Below are 19,082 nucleotides of genomic sequence, written 5' to 3'. Positions count from 1 at the left end.
AACTGGACACAATACTCCAGCGCGGTCTCACCAAGGCTCTATACAATTGCAGCAAGACATCTTTATTCCTGTACTCACGACCCCTCGTGTTAAGGCCAACATACCATTTGCCTTCCTAATTGATTGCTGCACCTGCATGCGAGCTTTTAGTGTCTCATGAACAAGGACACCCAGGTCCCTTTGGACATCAACACTTCCCAAACTCTCATCATTTAAGAAATACTCTGTCTTTCTGTTTATTCTACCAAAGTGGATAACTTCACACTTCTTCATATTATATTCCATTTGTCATTTCATTCACTTATCCTGTCCAATTCCCCTGGAAGCCTCCTTGTAATCTCCTCACAGCTTACATCCTTTACAATTAGCATACTCTTCTCCATGCTGCTATTGTACACATTCAGTGACTCAGATGGGGGTGCCCACCTGCATACCAGAGCTGATGACAAGCTGTTCATCTTGGCAAGACTGCGCGCCAAGACCAAAATGAGTCAGTTCGTCGTCTGTGAGTTGCTTTTTGCTGATGACGCTGTGCTGACATCCCATCATGAAATTCACTTGCAGCAGTTTGTATATCGGTTCTCCCTGGCCTGCAAGGAGTTTGGACTGACGATCAGCATCAAGAAGATCAAAGTTTTGGGCCAGGACGTAGAGACTCCACCTTCCATCACCATCGACAACCTCACTTTGGAGGATCAACAATTACCAGCAATCTGTCCCTTGATACTGAAATCAGCACCAGGACTGTCAATGCTGCAGCTGTCATGTCAAAGTTGAGAAGACCAATGTGAACCAACAGCAAACTGAGCAAAAATACAAAGCTCCACATGTACCAGGCTTGTGTTCTCAGCACCCTCCTTTATAGTAGAGAAGCATCAACAAGTTATACAAGCCACGAAAATCAGCTGAACAGCTTCCACCTCCACTGCCTCAGATGGATATTGGGCATCTCCTGGCAGGACAGAGTGCCGAATGCAGAAGTACACCAGCGTGCAGGGATCTGCAGCATGTTTGCCCTCTTGAGTCAGCGGTGACTCTGTTGACTGGGTCCTGTGTGCTGAATGGATGACGGTCGCTTTGCCAAAGACACGCTCTATGGTGAGCTTGCTATCAGCACGAGACCAACAGGTCACCCACGTCTGTGATACAAGGACATCTGCAAGAGAGATATCCAGCAGACTGGGAGTGTAGTCGATGCATGGGAATTCCTTCCTGCTGACTGGAATTCCTGGAGAAAGGCATTCAGGAAGACCATGGGAAAAGCAGAGGACAAAAGAAATGACCAGTTGGGGGGAAAGAGAGCTCAGAGGAAGGAAAAATTGTCAGTCGACATCGGATCAATGATATTCATCTGTAGCAGCTGTGTAAGGGATTGTCACTCACGTGTCGTCCTCTACAGCCACAACAAACGATGTTTAATGCAGAAGTGATGTACACCCCGGGCGTAGCCCATCGCCTTCCGAGACGGACGGTTGCCTATTACTATTGCAGCTACAGCTACAACTACAAGAGCGGGTCGGAGGCTAGGAACTCTGCAGCAACTAACTCACCTCTTGACTCGCCAAAGCCTGCCCACCATCTACAAGGCACAAGTCAGAAATGTGATGGAATACTCATGCCTGGATGCTTGCAGCTCCAACAACACTCAAGAGATTGACACCATTAGGTCAATGCAGCCCACTTGATTGGCACCCCATCCACCACCTTAAACATTCATTCCCTCGAGCACCAGTGCAGAGTGGCAGCAGTGTGTAACATTTACAAGATGTACTGCAGCAACTTACCAAGCCTCCTTCAACAGCACCTTCCAACCCACAAACTCTACCACCTAGAAGGACAAAGGTAGCAGACGCATGGGAACATCACCACCTTGAAGTTCCCCTCCAAGTCACACACCATCCTGACTCGGCATTATACCGCCATTCCTTGACTGTTGCAGGGTCAAAAACCAGGAACACCCTCCCAAAAAGCACTGTGGAGGGGCCAGAGGACTGAACAGTGGCAAATGTGACTTCCTATTTCAACAAAGGGTGTAAGGACAATCCAGGTAACTACAGGCCAGTGTGATTAACAGCAGTGGTGAGTAAGGTTTTAGAAACAATATTAGGGAAAAAATCAACAGTCACTTGGAGAGATTTGAGTTAATTGAGGAGAGTGAGCATGGATTTATAAATGGGAGTTCATGCTTGACTAACTGCATTTTCTGATGAACTAACAGGAAGATGATGCAGCGAATGTTGTTGATATGGATTTTAAGAAAGGATGGATGGATGGATTAAGAATGGATTATAAGGTACCACATAAAAGGTTGGTTAACAAAATTGAGGTTCATGGAATAGGAGAGTCACTGTCCAATTGGATAGAAAATTGCCTTATGGACAGAAAATAGCGTATCGTAGTAAATGGTTCTTTGTCAGACTGGAGGATAGTCGACAGTGGGTGTTCTCCAATGGTCACTGCGAGAACCACAGCTTTTTCTGCTATATGTAAATAACTCGGATCTTGGAATAACGAGTAGAATCTCAAAATATACGGATAACACCAAACCTGGAGGAGTGGTAAACAATGAGGATGATATGACCTGCCTGGAACAGGACAGTGAAAGGCTAGCAGAATGGGCAGACAGGTGGCAAATAGAATTTAATAGCGACTAGTGTGAGGTGATGCACTATCGCAGAAGGAATTGGGAGAGACAATATATACTTAATGGCACAGTTCTAAAGAGAACTAAAAATAATGCACCTTGTCAGTGGCTTGTTGGTCCAGTGGTATGATTCCCGCTTTGGGTGTCTGATTGGTTAATATGCGAGAGGTTAACAGACTAGCCCTTCTTCATTTGTGTTTTTAGTTGAAGGTCATCAATTGGTTGCAGCCTTACAGAAAGCGAAATTGACGTTCATACAGATCCTGTTTGAGGACCAGAGAACTGGATTCAAAGAGCCTGTCGACAAAATTGAAATGAACAAAATGCACAGGTCGCCAAGTGGGTGTCTGAAGGTGGAGCAATAACTGAGAGCTGGATCCAAAAACAACACGACCAGTATCTAGTATGGAATGGCATTCTTCTATGTTTCTGTTGTTTGGTTCGGATTAGGGCAGCACAGTGACGCAGTGGTTAGCCCCACGACCTCACAGTCTCAGGGGCCTGGGTTTAATTCTGAGTACTGCCTGTGTGGAGTTTGCAAGTTCTCCCTGTGTCTGTGTGGGTTTTTGCTGGGTGCTCTGGTTTCCTGCCCCCTCCAAAGACTTGCAGATGATAGTTAAATTGGCCATTGTAAATTGCCCCTAGTGTCGGTAGGTGGTAGGGAATATGGGATTCCTGTAGGGTTAGTATAAACGGGTGGTTGTTGGTCGGCACAGACCTGGTGGGCCGAAGGGCCTGTTTCAGTGCTGAATCTCTAATAGTAATAACTCATCGATTTTCTTGTTCTTCTCTTTTTTGATGCGTTTGAATAATTGTGGATCCTTCTTCAGGGTGTTTCCATTCACCAGGAAGTTCTGACCTCTGATGATGTTGATCGTAATAAGCTTCTGATAGTTTTGGAACTGAGCAAATTTCCTTTGCTTGAGTCTGCAAGGTGTAACTCAGTCTGACAAGGGAGGATTTGAAAGCCACCCCTGCATTGGAGCATACAATTGTATCCATCCAATAAGAGACTAAGTGGAAGTGACAGTTCAGTCAGTCGAATATGAGACTTTTAATCTCAGGGTTGTGAGTTTGAGTGCCATTCTGTTTTTCCCTTTTTTTCGGCTTCATTAGCAGAGAGTACAAGGAGTGTTTGAAATGAAATTCAACAACAGCATGAGCAAGTCTTGCTTTGATTCAGGACTCAACTCTCTGCAGCATCTTGCGATGAAAGATTGAATTTTATCTCATTTAATTCTCAGCTGGGAGTCTGTGCGGCTCAGTGGGACTTCTGGCTGTCTCCCGCTTCACAATCCATCAGTGCTGAGAAAGCAATGGGGAATATTACTCCCATGTTGTGTTCTGTAACCTTTCAGAATCAATTGAATGTATGTATTTTCTTCCAAAACAAGGACACAAAGACATTAACAATGTGGGGCTGAAATAGCTCAGTTGGGGGAGTGTTAGATTGAAGATCTAAAGGCAATTTCAATTCTTTATGCGTCCCATGCTTTTGTTCTGATTTTCCAGTTGCACAATTTACTTTGAAATTATTTACCAAACACCAGTGGATTGGATTTGAGAAACAACACAGAGTCATTTACAGCATAGAAGGTGGTCGTTTGGCCCATCATGTCCATGCTGGCTCTCCCCGGAGCAATCGAGTCAGTTCCGCTCACCAGCTCGATCCCTTTCCTCCTGCAAGTTTCTTTCCTTCAAGTATCCATCCAATTTCCTTTTCAAATCATTGATTGTCTCTGCTTCCACCACACTCGTGGGTCAGGACATTACCACCCACAACATAAAAAAATTCCACTTCACCCAAGGATGTGAAATATTTATATCTTCTATATTTAGCTTATTCTTTATTTCTATGAGAAGAGAATGGCAGTCAACATGAAAGGGCACCCTTTGAGCAGTACTGATCTTTGAGCAGTAGATAAGTAATCAGTGGGTAGCAAGAGGTGGAGTGGGCCTTATTAAGGACAAAGTGGATAGTATATGCTCAGAGGTGCTGGGCAATATTAATATATTTAATGAGTACTTTGTATCAGTGATCACTAAGGAATTGGAATCTGACAAAATATCAGCAGAAGCGGAGAGAGTAGAGGCAATGGATAGGGTACAAATTGAGAGAGGGAGCTACTAAAAAGGCTGGCTGTGCTTCGGGTAGATAAATCACCTGGTCCAGTTGGCTTACATCCCAGATTGCAAAAGGAAATGCGGATGCAGATAACGGAAGGGCTTGTTATAATCTTCCAATCTTCCCTGGATACGGGGGAGGTGCCAGAGGATTGAACAGTGGCAAATGTGACACCCTTATTCAAGAAAGGGTGTAAGGACAGTCCGGCTAACTACAGGCCAGTTAGATTAACAGCAGTGGTGGGTAAGGTTTCAGAAACAATAAACAGGGAAAAATCAACAGTCACTTGGAGAGGTTTGAGTTAATTAAGGATAGTGAGCATGGATTTATAAATGGAAGTTCATGCTTGACTAATCTAACAGCATTTTGTGATGAACTAACAGAGCAGGTTGATGAAGGGAATGCAGTGGATGTTCTTTAGATGGATTTTATGAAAGTATTTGATAAGGTACCACATAAAAGGGTGGTTAACAAAATTGAGGTTCATGGAATAGGAGGATCAGTGTCCAATTTGATAGAAAAGTGGCTAAAGGACAGAAAACAGTGAGTCATATTAAATGGTTCTTTGCCAGACTGGAGGATAGTCGACAGTGGTGTTCCCAGGGGTAAGTGCTAGAACCACTGCTTTTTTTGCTACAGATAAATGACTTGGATCTTGAAATATAGAGTAGAATCTCAAAATCTGCCGATAACACCAAACCTGGATGAGTGGCAAACAGTGAGGATGATATGAATTGTTTGCAACAGGACAGTGATAGGATAGCAGAATGGGCAGACAGGTGGCAGCTGGAATTTAATAGTGATTGATGTGAGGTGAAGTATTTTAGCAGAAGGAACAGGGAGAGACAATACATACACAATGCTCCAGTGGTGAAGAATGTGCAGGAGTAGAGGGACTTGGGTGCATGTCCATCAATCTTTGAAGTTGGCAAGACATATTGCGAGAGTGCTCAGCAAAGTAGATGGGATCTTGGGCTTTATAAATAGAGGCATTGAGTACAAAAGCAGGGGAATTATGCTGAACCATTATAAAGCTCTGGTTTGGCCCCAATTGGAGTGTTGTGTCCAGTTCTGCTCACCACACTTTAGAAAGAATGTGCGGATCCTTGAGAGGATGCAGAGGAGATTTACCGGAATGGTTCCAGGGATGGAGGATTATAGTTTCAAGGTTAGGCTGGAAAAGCTAGGGTTGTTCTGCCTGTATCAAAGGAGATTGAGGGGAGAATTGATAGAGGTGTATAAGGCTATGACAGTTTTAGATAAGTTGGCAAGGAAAAATTGTTCCCATTAACTATTGGTACAAGGACTAGGGACACAGATTGAATGTTTTGGGCAAGAGCTGCAGGGAGAATGTGTGGAAGAACCTTTTTTACATAGTGATTGGTGATGATCTGTAACTCGCTGCCCATGAGGTTGGTGGAAGTGGAAACAATCGATGATTACAAAAGGAATTTGGATGGGCCCTTGAAGGAAATAAATTTGCAGGGCTACGGGGATCGAGCATTCGAGTGGGACTGACTGGATCTTTCCCTGGAGAGCTGCCATGGACTCGATGGGGCGAATGGCCTCCTTTTATCCCACAAATGACTCAGTGACTCAATGACTCCAGGTCACTCGCAGAGTCAAGAAAACAGAGTGATGGATTTAACACAACATTATAAGTTATGTTTGTTTTGACAAAATGCAATAATAACTCGTCTCCACTCCTAGTATTTCTAAATCCCACACATTCATGAGAATGTGAACAATTATTTCCTGTTGTGCCTCTCTCAGATTTGTAAACTTCATTGTATTGGAGTGAGGTGACATCTACTGGCAGGAAACAAGAACTGCAATCAAGCAGCAGAAACTCCACAGTCTGTCAGGGTTAAAGAAACATTGCAATGTGAGGATACAGCGAAGTGGTTTGATTGGGTAGATGGAGACATGATTCCACTTGTGGTGGTGTCCGAAGCAAGCGCCGGAAATATGAAATTGTCATTCATAAAAGAAATGAGGAATTCATGAAAAATGTAATTACGTTGTGAATGGTTAGAATGTGGATTGAATAGAAAGTGAGATTGGATGGACAGAAGCAGTCTGAAATGATGGCTGAGACAAAAGGTGAACACCCTGAAACGTTAACTGTGTTTCTCTCTCCACAGATGCTGCCAGAGCTGCTGAACATTTCCAACACTTTCTGTTATGATTTCAGCATTTACAGGATGTTGCTTTGATCTGAAAAAAAATGGATGAACAGCTTTTCCAAAGGAGCTAAAAATGCATGCACTGTAAGTGGCTTGTTGGTCTCGAGGTATGTTTCTCGCTTTGGGTCTGCAATTGGTTAATATGCGAGAGGTCCCAGGTTCAACTCCCAGACGAGCCCGTTGTCTTTTGTGTTTTTAGTTGAAGGTCATCGATCGATTGCAGCCTGACAGCAGGCGGAATTGACTTTCATGCGGAGCCTGTTTGAGGACCAGAGAACTGGATTCAAAGAGCCTGTCGACAAAATTGAAATGAACAAAATGTGCAGATCACCAAGGGGGTGTATGAAGGTGGAGCAGTAACTGAGAGCTGGATACAGAAACAATACGACTAGTATCTGTTATGGAATGGAATTCTTCTGTGTTTCTGTTGTTTGGTTTGGATTAACTCATGGATTTATTGGTTTTTCACTTTTTTGATGCGTTTGAAGAATTGTGGATCCTTCTTCAGGGTGTTTTCTTTCACCAGGTAGTTCTGACCTCTGATGATGTTGATCGTAATCAGCTTCAACTCACTGATAGTTTTGGAAGTGAGCAGATTTCCTTTGCTTCAGTCTACAACATGTAACTCAGACTGACATGTGGATCCATGGGAGGATTTGAAAGCTGCCCCTGCATTGGAGCATACAGTTGCATCCATCCAATAAGAGACTGAGTAGAAGTGACAGTTCAGTCAGTCGAACATGAGACTTTTAATCTCAGGGTTGTGAGTTTGAGTGCCATTCTGTTTTTCCCTTTTTTGGGGGCTTCATTAGCAGAGAGTACAAGGAGTGTTTGAAATGAAATTCAACAACAGTATGAGAAAGTCTCACTTTGATTTGGGCCTCCTCTCTCTGCAGCATCTCGCTGTGAAAGATTGAACTTTATCTCATTTCTTTCTCAGCTCGGGGTCAGTGTGGCTCAGTGGGACTTCTGGCTGTCTCCCGCTTCACAATCCATCAGTGCTGAGAAAGCAATGGGGAATATTACTCATATGTTGTGTTCTGTAACCTTTCAGAAACAATTGAATGTCTGTATTTTCTTCCAAAACATTCATTCTCAGTACAGAGAAAAATAGAGCATATGATTGACTGTATCAGTAAGTGGGAAATGTTTAAAATATGTTGTGACCAGTGGAGAAATGGGATGATAATATAGTGCCCTCTTCTGATTTCAAATGTAGAAGCATTTGTTATTTGGCTCTGTAGCTTAGTTGGCTAAATCATCTATCTATTAAATAGAAGATCATGGGTTCAACTCCCAGCAGAGCCTTGTGTCATTATTAGCAACATGCTTCAGAAGTTCACATTGGCGTCTTGTGAGCTTGAACTCATAATTCAAGTTACATGATGTATTTCAGTCACAGGAGAAAACAGCCTTTGTGAAGGATGTGAGTTTGGATTGGCTGTTCCTCCTTGTCCAGAAATTCAGTCCTGATATTTCAAAGGTAACTTCTTTGATAGAAATTTGTTCACCGTTCCATTCAACCTGGAAAAGAGCTTGACATTAATCACACTGAAGGAACGTGTGACCGCGTTCTGTGTTGCAGAGTGTTTGTGTCATTATGTGTTGCTTTTAACCGAGACTGGGACATGACGCAAGTGGGAGGGTTTATCTGAGGTTTGGAATATTTGTCAGTCAGGAACAAGAAAAATCAAAGTAACCAAATAAGAAAACCTATGTCTCGTGGTTACCCAGAAAAGGTCAGAAGATATTAAACTTCGTTATATTCAATACAACTGTGTGAACTTTGAGCTTTCCTGCCTTTTATAAACAGTATTTGAAGTGTCTCAGTAAAAATGTTCAGTGTTGATGAGAGTGGGGTCTGGGTGACCATCTGCTGAGTGTGACAGGGTCAGGACTGGATGCAGGAAGTTATCTGACACTCTCTCTCTCTCTCTCTCTGATGGGTTGAGTTGATTTTCAACTGGCAGCTGTTGGTGTTTCGATAAATCAAGTTCCCTCCACTGACTTTTTTGGACAGACAGTGCAGTATAAGGATGTAAAGGGTTAATGCTGAAGACAGTGGGATCAACCCCTCCCACTGTCAGAGTGATGATGCAGCAGTCACATGGGATGAGGTTTGGGAGAAGAGAGAGCAGCACCAAGGATGCTAGCTTAGGAGGCTTGATGAGTGCCTAGATAGTATTGAGTAAATTAGAAAAGAGTTCTTAGTTCTTTCAGCAGGAAATGTGTCCCAAAAATATCGAGAAATTCACATTTTAATTTTTAAGGAGTCGGAACACAGATATTAACACCAAGTGACAGTTCTGGGTTCATTAACAAAACAAAGGTAGCGAATAATATTTCTCACTGATTGAAATCCCCCAGTGAGGAGACAGTTAAACAGGTGATCTGTTGGGACATCCTTCGATCCAAGCTTTCAGCAGCGTTTAATCTCCCTTTTTGGTGAAATTCTCTGTTATTTGCAACTTCTTTTAATCCAGCTTTGATGGGCGAGTGAAAAAACTGAAAAAAATTGAACAGTTCCATTCTTTCTTTTCTTCCTTCTTCCCGTCTTTCCATCAGTTTCGCTTTTCTGGCTCAGATCAATATAGTGATGAGAATCCCAATTTAATCTGTTGTTTCTGGTGTTTTATCCATTCCAATCAGAATTCAACATTCCAATCTAATCTATTTGTTATTCCACAGTGTCTCTCCATGTGTATTATTCTGTTGCATTCTCTCACAGTCTGTTTGATGATCAATGTTATATCTCACTCTCCGTTCTGGTGAAGATCAGAAGCAGTGATATCTGTTTACACCACCCGACAAGTCGGTCTGAGGCTGTGCCACGCTGATCATGTGGGGTTTGGAACATAGAAACAGGAGTCGGCCATTCAGCCCATCGAGCCTGCCCCGCCATTCAATATGATCATGGCTGATCATCCACTTCAATGTCCTTTTCCCCACAGTTTCATCATATTCCCTCATGTCATTTGTATTTAGAAATCTGTCAATCTCTGCTTTAAGCATACTCAATGACTGATCTTCCACAGCCCTCTGGGGTACAGAATTCCAAAGATTTACAACCCTCTGAATAACAACATTTTTTCACATCTCTGTCCTAAGTGGCTTCCCCCTTATTTTGAAATTGCATCCACTGGTTCTCGACTCCCCAACCAGGGGAAACATCTTAGCTGCATCTACCCTGACTGTCCTTTAAGTATTTTGTTGGTTTCAATGAGTTCACCTCTCATTCTTCGAAACCCTAGAGAATACAGCCCCAGTTTCCCTATCTCTCTTCATCGAACAGTCCCACCATCCCAGGAACAAGTCTGATGAACCTTCGTTGAACTCCCTCCATGGCAATAATATCCTTCCTAAGGTAAGGAGACCAAAACTGCACACAGTACTCCAAGTGCGGTCTAACCAAGGTTCTATACAATTGAAGCAAGACTTCACTACTCCTGTACTCAAATCCTCTTGTGATAAAGGCTAACATACTATTAGCCTTTCTAATTGCTTGCTGCACCTGCATGTGAGCTGTCAGTGACTTATTGACATGGATACCAGGTCACCCTTATACTTTATACCTCATTGAAGTACCTCCCTCTCTCAATTTGTACTCTCTCCATTGCCTCCACTCTCTTCACTTCTACTGATATTTTGTCAAATTCCACTTCCTTAGTCATCACTGATACCAAGTAGTCATTGAGTAGATTAACATTGCCCTGCACCTCTCAGCTTATGTTATCCTTTTTGTCCCTAATAGGCCTTACTCAACTTCTTACTACCCACTTATCATTTACATGCTGCTCGAAGATTTTTGGGTTGGCTTTCATGTTGACTGCCAGTCTATTCTCAGAGAAATAGAGAACAAGCAAAGAGAAGATGTAAGTATTTCCCATCCTTGATGAGGTGCAACTTTTTTATGTTGTGGGTGGTAATGACTTGGCCCACGAGTGTGATGGAAGCAGAGACAATCAATGATTTGAAAAGGAAATTGGATGGATACTTGAAGGAAAGAAATTTGCAGGAAGAACGGGATCGAGCGGGTGAGTGGAACTGACTAGATTGCTCCGGGGAGCGCCTGCATGGACGTGATCGGCCAAATGACCACCTTCTATGCTGTAAATGGCTCTGTGTTGTTTCTCAAATTCAATCCACTGGTTCTTGGCAAATAATTTCAAAGGAAATTATGCAACTGGTAAATCAGAACCAAGGCAAGGGAAGCATAAGTAAGCGGAAGTGCTGAAACCCAGGACTTTTAGATCTTCAGTCTAACGCTCTCCCAACTGAGCTATTTCAGCCCTACATGAACAGTCTATTGGTGTTCTTGTTTTGGAGGATAATACATACATTCAAGTTTTCCAAAAAATTCAAGAACACAAAATGTGAGTAATATTCCACATTGCTTTCTCAGTACTGATGGATTGTGAAGCGGGAGACAGCCAGAAGTGCCACTGAGCCGCACAGACCCCGAGCTGAGAATGAAATGAGATCAAATTCAATCTTTCATAGTGAGATGCTGCAGAGAGGTAAGAGTCCTGAATCAAAGCGAGACTTGCTCATTTCAAACACTCCCTGTACTCTCTGCTCATGAAGACTTAAAAAAGGGAAAAACAGAATGGCACTCAAACTCACAACCCTGCCATTAAAAGTCTCATGTTCGACTGACAGAACTGTCACTTCTACTCGGTATTTTATTGGATGGATGCAACTCCAACGCAGGGGTGGCATTCAAATCCTCCCATGGGTCCACATGTCAGACTGAGTTCCATGTTGTAGACTCAAGCAAAGGAAATCTGCTCAGTTCCAAAACTATCAGCGAATTGAAGCTGATTACGATCAACATCATCAGAGGTCAGAACTACCTGGTGAAAGAAGACACTCTGAAGAAGGATCCACAATTATTCAAAGGCATCGACAAAGTGAAAAACAAGAAAATCGATGAGTCAATGCAAGCCCAACAACAGAAACACTGAAGAATTCCATTCCAATCCAGTCATGTTGTTTGTGGTGTCAGGACTCAATTACTGCAACAACTTCATATTCCCACTTGGCTATCTGTACATTTCGTTAATTACAATTTTGTCGACAAGCTCTTTGAATCTCGTTGTCTGGTTCTCAAGCCAGCTCCGTTTGGCAGTCAATTCCTCCTTTTACAAGGTTGAAACCAATAGATAACCTTAATCTAACAACATCAGCAAGCCCAGGGCTCGCCCGGGACATGAACCCGGGATCTCTAGCATGTCAATGAACCATACTCCCGACGCGAGAATCATACCCCTAGACCAACGAGCCACTGATCAGTTTGGTTTCTTTAGCTGCTGTGGAATTTCACTGGAACCCCCCAGTCAATCATCCATTTTTTTTTCAGATCAAAGCAACATCCTGCAAAGGCTGAAATAAAAACAGAAAGTGCTGGAAATGTTCAGCAGCTCTGGCAACATCAGTGCTGAGAGAAACACAGTTAACGTTTCAAGGCACTCATCTTTTGTTTCAGCCATCCTTTCAGACTGCTTCTGTCCATCCAATCTCACTTTCTATTCGATCCACATTCTAACCACTCACTACGTTACTACATTTTTCATGAATTCCTCATTTCTTTTATTAATGACAATTTTGTATTTCTGGCCTTTGCTTCAGACACCACCACAAGTGGAATCATGTCTCCATCTACCCAATCAAACCACTTCGTTGTATCCTCACATTGCAATGTTTCTTTCACCCTGACAGACTATGGAGTTTCTGCTGCTTGATTGCAGTTCTTGCTTCCCGCCAGTAGAGGTCACCTCACTCCAATACAGTGACGTTTACAAATCTGAGAGAGACACAACAGAAAATAATTGTTCACATTATAGTGAATGTGTGGGATTTAGAAATACTAGGAGTGGAGACGAGTTATTATTGCACTCTGCGATTACATCTTTTATAATGGACTCCAGCATTTTCCCCACGACTGATGTTAGGCTAACTGGGATATAATTCGCTGCTTTCTTTTTGCCTCTTTTTTTTAAATAGTGGAGTTACATTAACTACCGTCCAATCCATTGGAACTGTTCCAGAGTCTACAGAATTTTGAAAAAAGACCAGAAATGCATCTGCTATTTCAAGGGCCACTTCCTTAAGTACTCTGGGATGTAGATTATCAGGCCCTGGGGATTTATCGGCCTTCAATCCCATCAATTTCCCAAACATTCCCTACTAATACTGATTTCATAGAGTTCCTCCTTCTCACTAGACCCTATGTTCCCCAACATTTCTGGGAGGTAATTTGTATCCTCCTTTGTGAAGACAGAACCAAAGTATGTATTTAATTGGTCTGCCATTTCTTTGTTCCCCATGACAAATTCCCCCGTTTCTGACTGGAAGGGACCCACATTTGTCTTCAATAATCTTTTTCTCCACACATATCTACAGAAGCTTTTACAGTTAGTTTTAATGTTCTCTGCTGGCTTACACTCATACTCTATTTCCCCCTTCTTCAACAATCCTTTTGTCCTCCTCTGATAAATTCCAAACTGCTCACAATCTTCAGGTTTGCTGCTTGTTGTGGCCATTTTATATTTCTCCTCCTTGGATCTAATACTTTCCTTAATTTCTTTTGTAAGACACAGTTGAGCCACCCTTCCTGTTTTACTTTTGCACAGACAGGAATGAACAATTGTTGTAATTCATCCATGCGCTCTTTAAATGCTAGCCATTGCCTATCCACTGTCAACCCTTTAAGTAACATTCCCCAATCTATCATAGCCAACTCCCGCCTCATACCTTCAAAGTTTCCTTTGTTTAGATTCAGGACCCAAGTCTCGGAATCAACTCTCTCACTCTCCATCTTAATGAAGAATTTTATCATATTAAGGGCGCACTTCCCCAAGGGACCCCACGCAACAAGATTGTTAACTAATTCTTTCTCATTACACAATACCCAGTCCAGGATGGCCTGTTCTCTAGAGGTGTTATACACCTCTATCAATTCTCCACTCAATCTCCTTTGATATAGGCCGAATAATCCGAGCTTTTCCAACCTAACCTTGTAACTAAAATCTCCCATCCCTGGATCCATTCTGGCAAATCACTTCTGCATCCTCTCAAGGACCCTCACATTCTTTCTAAAGTCTGCTGAGCAGAACTGGAAGCAACACTCCAATTGGGGCCTAACCAGAGTTTTATAATGGTTCAGCATAACTTCCCTGCTTTTGTACTCACTGCCTCTATTTATAAAGCCCAAGATCCCATATGCTTTGCTAACCACTCTCGCAATATGTCTTGCCACCTTCAAAGATCGATGCACATGAACCCCAAGTCCCTCTCTTCCAGCACACTCTTTAGAACTGTGCCATTAAGTATATATTGCCTCTCCCTATTCTTTATGCCAAAATACATCACCTCACACTTGTCGCTATTAAATTCCATCTGCCACCTGTCTGCCCATTCTGCTAGCCCATCACTGTCCTGTTGCAGGCAGTTCATATCATCCTCACTGTTTGCCACTCCTCCAAGTTTGGTGTTATCGGCATATTTTGAGATTCTACTCTGTATTCCAAGATCCAAGTCACTTACCTTTAGCAAAAAAAGCAGTGGTTCTCGCACTGACCCTTGGGGAACACCACTGTCGACTATCCGCCGGTCTGACCAAGAACCATTTAATATGACTCGCTGTTTTCAGTCTTTAAAACAATTTACTATCCAAATGGACACTGACCCTCCTAATCCATGAACCTCAATTTTGTTAACCACCCTTTTATGTGGTACTTTATATAATGCTTTCGTAACATCCATATAAACAACATCCACTGCATTCCCTTCATCAGCATTCTCAGATAGTTAATCAACAAATGCAGTTAGATTCGTCAAGCATGAACTCCCATTTATAAATCCATGCCCACTCTCCTTAATTAACTCAAACCTCTCCAAAGGACTTGATTTTTTTCCCTGACCTGTTGGTCTCGTGCTGATAGCAAGCTCAGCATAGAGCATGTATTTGGCAATGTGACCGTCATCCATTTGGCCCAGTCAACAGAGTCACCGCTGACTCAAGAAGGCAAACATGCTGCGGATCCCTGCACGCTGGTGTACTTCCACATTCGGAACTCTGTCCTGCCAGGAGATGCCCAGTATCCATCTGAGGCAGTGGAGGTGGAAGCTGTTCAGCCGCTTTTTTTGGTTTGTATAAGTTGTTGATGCTTCTCTACGATAAAGGATGGTGCTGAGAACACAAGCCGAGTACACGTGGAGCTTTGTATTTTCCGTCAGTTTGCTGTCGGTTCACACTTGTTTTCTCAACTTTGACATGACAGCTGCAGCATTGGCAATCCTGGTGCTGATTTCAGTATCAAGGGACAGATTGCTGGTGATTGTTGATTGAAGGTATGTGAAGCTGTTGACAACCTCCAAAGTGAGGTTGTCGATGTTGATGGAAAGTGGAGTCTCTGCGTCCTGGCCCATAACTTTCATCTTCCTGATGCTGATTGTCATTCCAAACTCTTTGCAGGCCAGGGAGCACCGATCGACAAGCTGCTGTGACTGAACTTCATTATGGGATGTCAGCACAGCATCATCAGCAAACAGCAACTCACAGACTAGGAATTTACCCACTTTGGTCTTGGCGCACAGTCTTGCCAAGTTGAACAGCTTGTCGTCCGCTCTGATGTGCAGGTGAACACCCCCATCTGAGTCATTGAAAGTGTACAATAGCAGCATGGAGAAGAATATGCCAATTATAAAGGATGTGATAACTAGACAGTTCGAAAATGATGATATGATTGGGCAGAGTCAACATAGATTTATGAAAAGGAAAACAGGTTTGAAAAAATCTTGAGTTTTTTGAGGATGTTAACTATTGAACAGATAAAGGAGAACCAGTGGATGTGTGGTATTTGCATTTTCCTTTGGTAAGGTCCCACACAGGAGGTGAGTAAACAAAATTAGAGCACATAGGCTTGGGGATAATATACTGATATGGATTGAGAATTGGTTAACAGACCGAAAACAGAGAGCAGGAATTACGGGTCCTCCTCAGGATGGCAGGCTGTTACTATTGGGGTACTGCAAGGATCAATGTTGGAGCCACAGCTGTTAACAACCTATATAAATGATTTGGATGTGGGGATTAAATGTAATATTTCCAAGTTTGCAGATGACACAAAGCTAGGTGAAGTGTGAGTTGTGAGGAGGATGCAGAGAGGCTTCTAGGGGACCTGGAGCGGCTAAGTGAATGGGCAAGAACATGGAATATAATGTGAATAAGTGTGAAGTTATCCGCTTTGGTGGAATAAACAGAAAGGCAGAGTATTTCTTAAATGGTGAGAGGTTGGGAAGTGTCGATGTCCAAAGGGACCTGGGTGTCCTTGTTCCTGAGACACTAAAAGCTCTTGTGCAGGTGCAGCAATCAATTAGGAAGGCAAATAGTATGTTGTACCCACACGAGGGGTCATGAGTACAGGAGTAAAGATGTCTTGCTGCATTTGTATAGAGCCTTGGTGAATCCGCACTGGAGTATTGTGTACAGTTTAGTCTCCTCATCTTATGAAGGATATACTTGCCAAAAAGGGAGTGAAACAGAGGGTCAACAGACGAATCTTTTTTTTGCATTTATTTCATTTCATCTCAGTTTGTTCAGTTTGCTTACCTGCTGTTTTTTTTTTCAGGTTTGTACTTGCTGCTGTTCAATATTCAGTCCGTTAACACCTAATCTGTAATAATGCTTTGTCTTTCAACACACCATTAACATTTTGTTTGCCTTTGCTGATGGTCAGCTATGTGGCCTTGTCCAATCTACACCTTCTCCTTTGTTATCTCTTGCCCCACCCCCACCTCACTTGCTTATAACCTGTGACTTTTCTAATATATGTCAGTTCAGAAGAAGGGTCACTGACCTGAAACGTTAACTCTGCTTCTCTTTTCACAGATGCTGCCAGACCTGCTGAGTGGTTCCAGCATTTCTTGTTTTTATGTCACCAGACTAATCCCTGGGATGGTGGGATTGTCTTATGAGGAAACTGGGCCTGTATTCCTTCAAATTTCGAAGAATGAGAGGTGATCTGATTGAAACTGACAAAATTCTTACAGGGCGTGACAGTGTGGATGTAGAAAGGATGTTTGCCCTGGTTGGTGAGTCTAAAACCAAAGGACATCGTCTCAGAATAAGGAGTAGGCCATTTAAAACTGAGATGTGTGGAATTTCTTCACTCAGACGGTGGTGAATCATTGGAATACTGTGCCCCAGAGGGCTGTGGCAGCTCAATCATTGAGCATGTTCAAGACAGAAATTGATAGAAATCTTGATACTCATGACATCAAGGGATATGGGGATAGCACGGGAAAGGGGCTTTGAGGTAGATGATCAGCCATGATCGAATTGAATGGCAGAGCAGGCTCGACGGGCTGAATGGCTTACTCCTATGTTCCTCTGTTCCTAAGAGAGTTGGCGCCAGCGTGCAGCCCTGCTTTACCCCACTGCTGATCTTGAAAGCGTCTGATGTTGCTCCATTGCAACTGATGGAAGTGTGCATGTTCTCGTGGAAAGAAGAGATGATGCCCAAGAGGACAGGAGGGCAGCCTATGTTCCATTGCAGTTTGAAGAGTCCGTCTCTGCTGACAAGATCAAAGGCCTTAGTGATGTCAATAAAAATATGTGAGGCTTTGTGGCGCAATGGATAGCGTGTTGGACTTTTAAATAATGATTAAGAAGGTATTCGAAAGTTGTGGGTTCAAGTCCCATCAGAGTCAGATTTTGGACCAGAAACAGAAGAGCACAACGGAACAACAAATGAAGAAATGCGCCAAAAGCACAGACTTGGAGAGAGAGAGGAGCAGAGCAGGGGGAAAAAAAAATCGAGGAGTGACGTCACAATGGAGAGTGAGAGCAGGGAATCAGAGAGCCGCTGGGGTGAGTATCCAGGATTTGGTTCTTTCTTCGGTGCAGTGGAAGGAGCTGTTTGGTGAGGATCTGGTAAGCTGTGACATCACACGCAAGCAGGTAGTTGATTGGTTTGGAAGAACCGACCTGCTTGATGCACATCTGGTAAGTGATTAAGGTTCATTTTCGTTCTAACGTTTAAAATAATAAACAAACTAGTGGTAAGTTTAATAAAATATACAGTAAAATGAATAATTGAATAAAATATTTAAGTAGTTAATTGAAACACTTTAAGGATGACAGGACAGGTGATGTGTCACAGCTGCAGCATGTGAGAGCTCCTGGATGCCAGTGTGATCCAGGGCAAACACGTCTGCAGTACGTGTTTGCGGCTCAAAGAGGGATAAAAAAGGAATGTAGTGGTAGTAGGGGACAGTATAGTAAGGTGGATTGACTCTGTTCTCTGCAGCAAAGAGCAAGAGTCCAGACGGCTGTGTTGCCTGCCGGTGCCAGGATTCAGGACATCTGCTCAGGGCTGGAGTGAAACATACAATGGGAGGGGGAGGATCCAGTCGTCGTGGTCCATGTCGGTACCAAGGACATAGGCAGGACAAGGATAGAGGTTCTGCAAAGTCAGTATGAAGAACTAGGCAGCAAATTAAGAAGCAGAACCTCAAAGTTAATCATCTCTGGATTATTACCTGAGCCATGTGCAAATTGGCATAGGACAAATAAGATTAGAGAAAGTAATGTGCGGCTGAAAGACTGGTGTGGTAGTAGTGGGTTCTGGTTCGTGGGGCATTGGCACCAGTACTGGCGAAAGTGGTGGCTGTGCCGTTGGGACGGTCTACAACTGAACCGTGCTGGTGCCGGTGTTCTAGCGAGCCAAATAACTAGAGAAGTAGAGACGGTTTTAAACTGAATAGTGGGGGCAAGGGATCAAATTTGGGAAGATATGGTGAATCAAGGAGGAGAGACAAGGCAAAAGAGAAAAGTATAAATATGGGAAATGATAAAGAGACCGAGACAGGAAGGGACAGAATGTACAAATCTAACAGTAAATCGACAGATAAGGCTAGAGGTGACAAAAATAATAAAAGGACAAAACTAAATGCTCTGTATCTGAATGCATGGAGCATTCGAAACAAAACAGATGAACTGAGAGCACAAATAGAATAAATAAGTACGATCTGATAGTCATTACAGAGACATGGCTGCAGGGCGACATAGATTGGGATGTGAATATTGGAGGTGACATGGCATTTTGGAAGGACAGGAAGCGAA

General features: G+C 43.0%; 1 non-coding gene across 1 annotated transcript; it reads left to right on the top strand.

Annotated features, from left to right (window-relative positions):
- The first annotated feature begins 17,577 nt into the window (after positions 1 to 17,577).
- trnak-uuu (transfer RNA lysine (anticodon UUU)) lies at positions 17,578 to 17,668 on the top strand. The gene is given in 2 exon segments: positions 17,578 to 17,614; positions 17,634 to 17,668. It is a non-coding gene; the product is annotated as a tRNA-Lys (tRNA).
- The last annotated feature ends 1,414 nt before the right edge of the window (positions 17,669 to 19,082 follow it).

Source organism: Heterodontus francisci, unplaced genomic scaffold (genome assembly GCF_036365525.1).
Source record: "Heterodontus francisci isolate sHetFra1 unplaced genomic scaffold, sHetFra1.hap1 HAP1_SCAFFOLD_421, whole genome shotgun sequence".
Lineage (NCBI taxonomy): Eukaryota > Metazoa > Chordata > Chondrichthyes > Heterodontiformes > Heterodontidae > Heterodontus > Heterodontus francisci.
The sequence above is the reverse complement of the archived record's forward strand: the minus strand, read 5'-3'. Positions and strand labels throughout refer to the sequence as shown.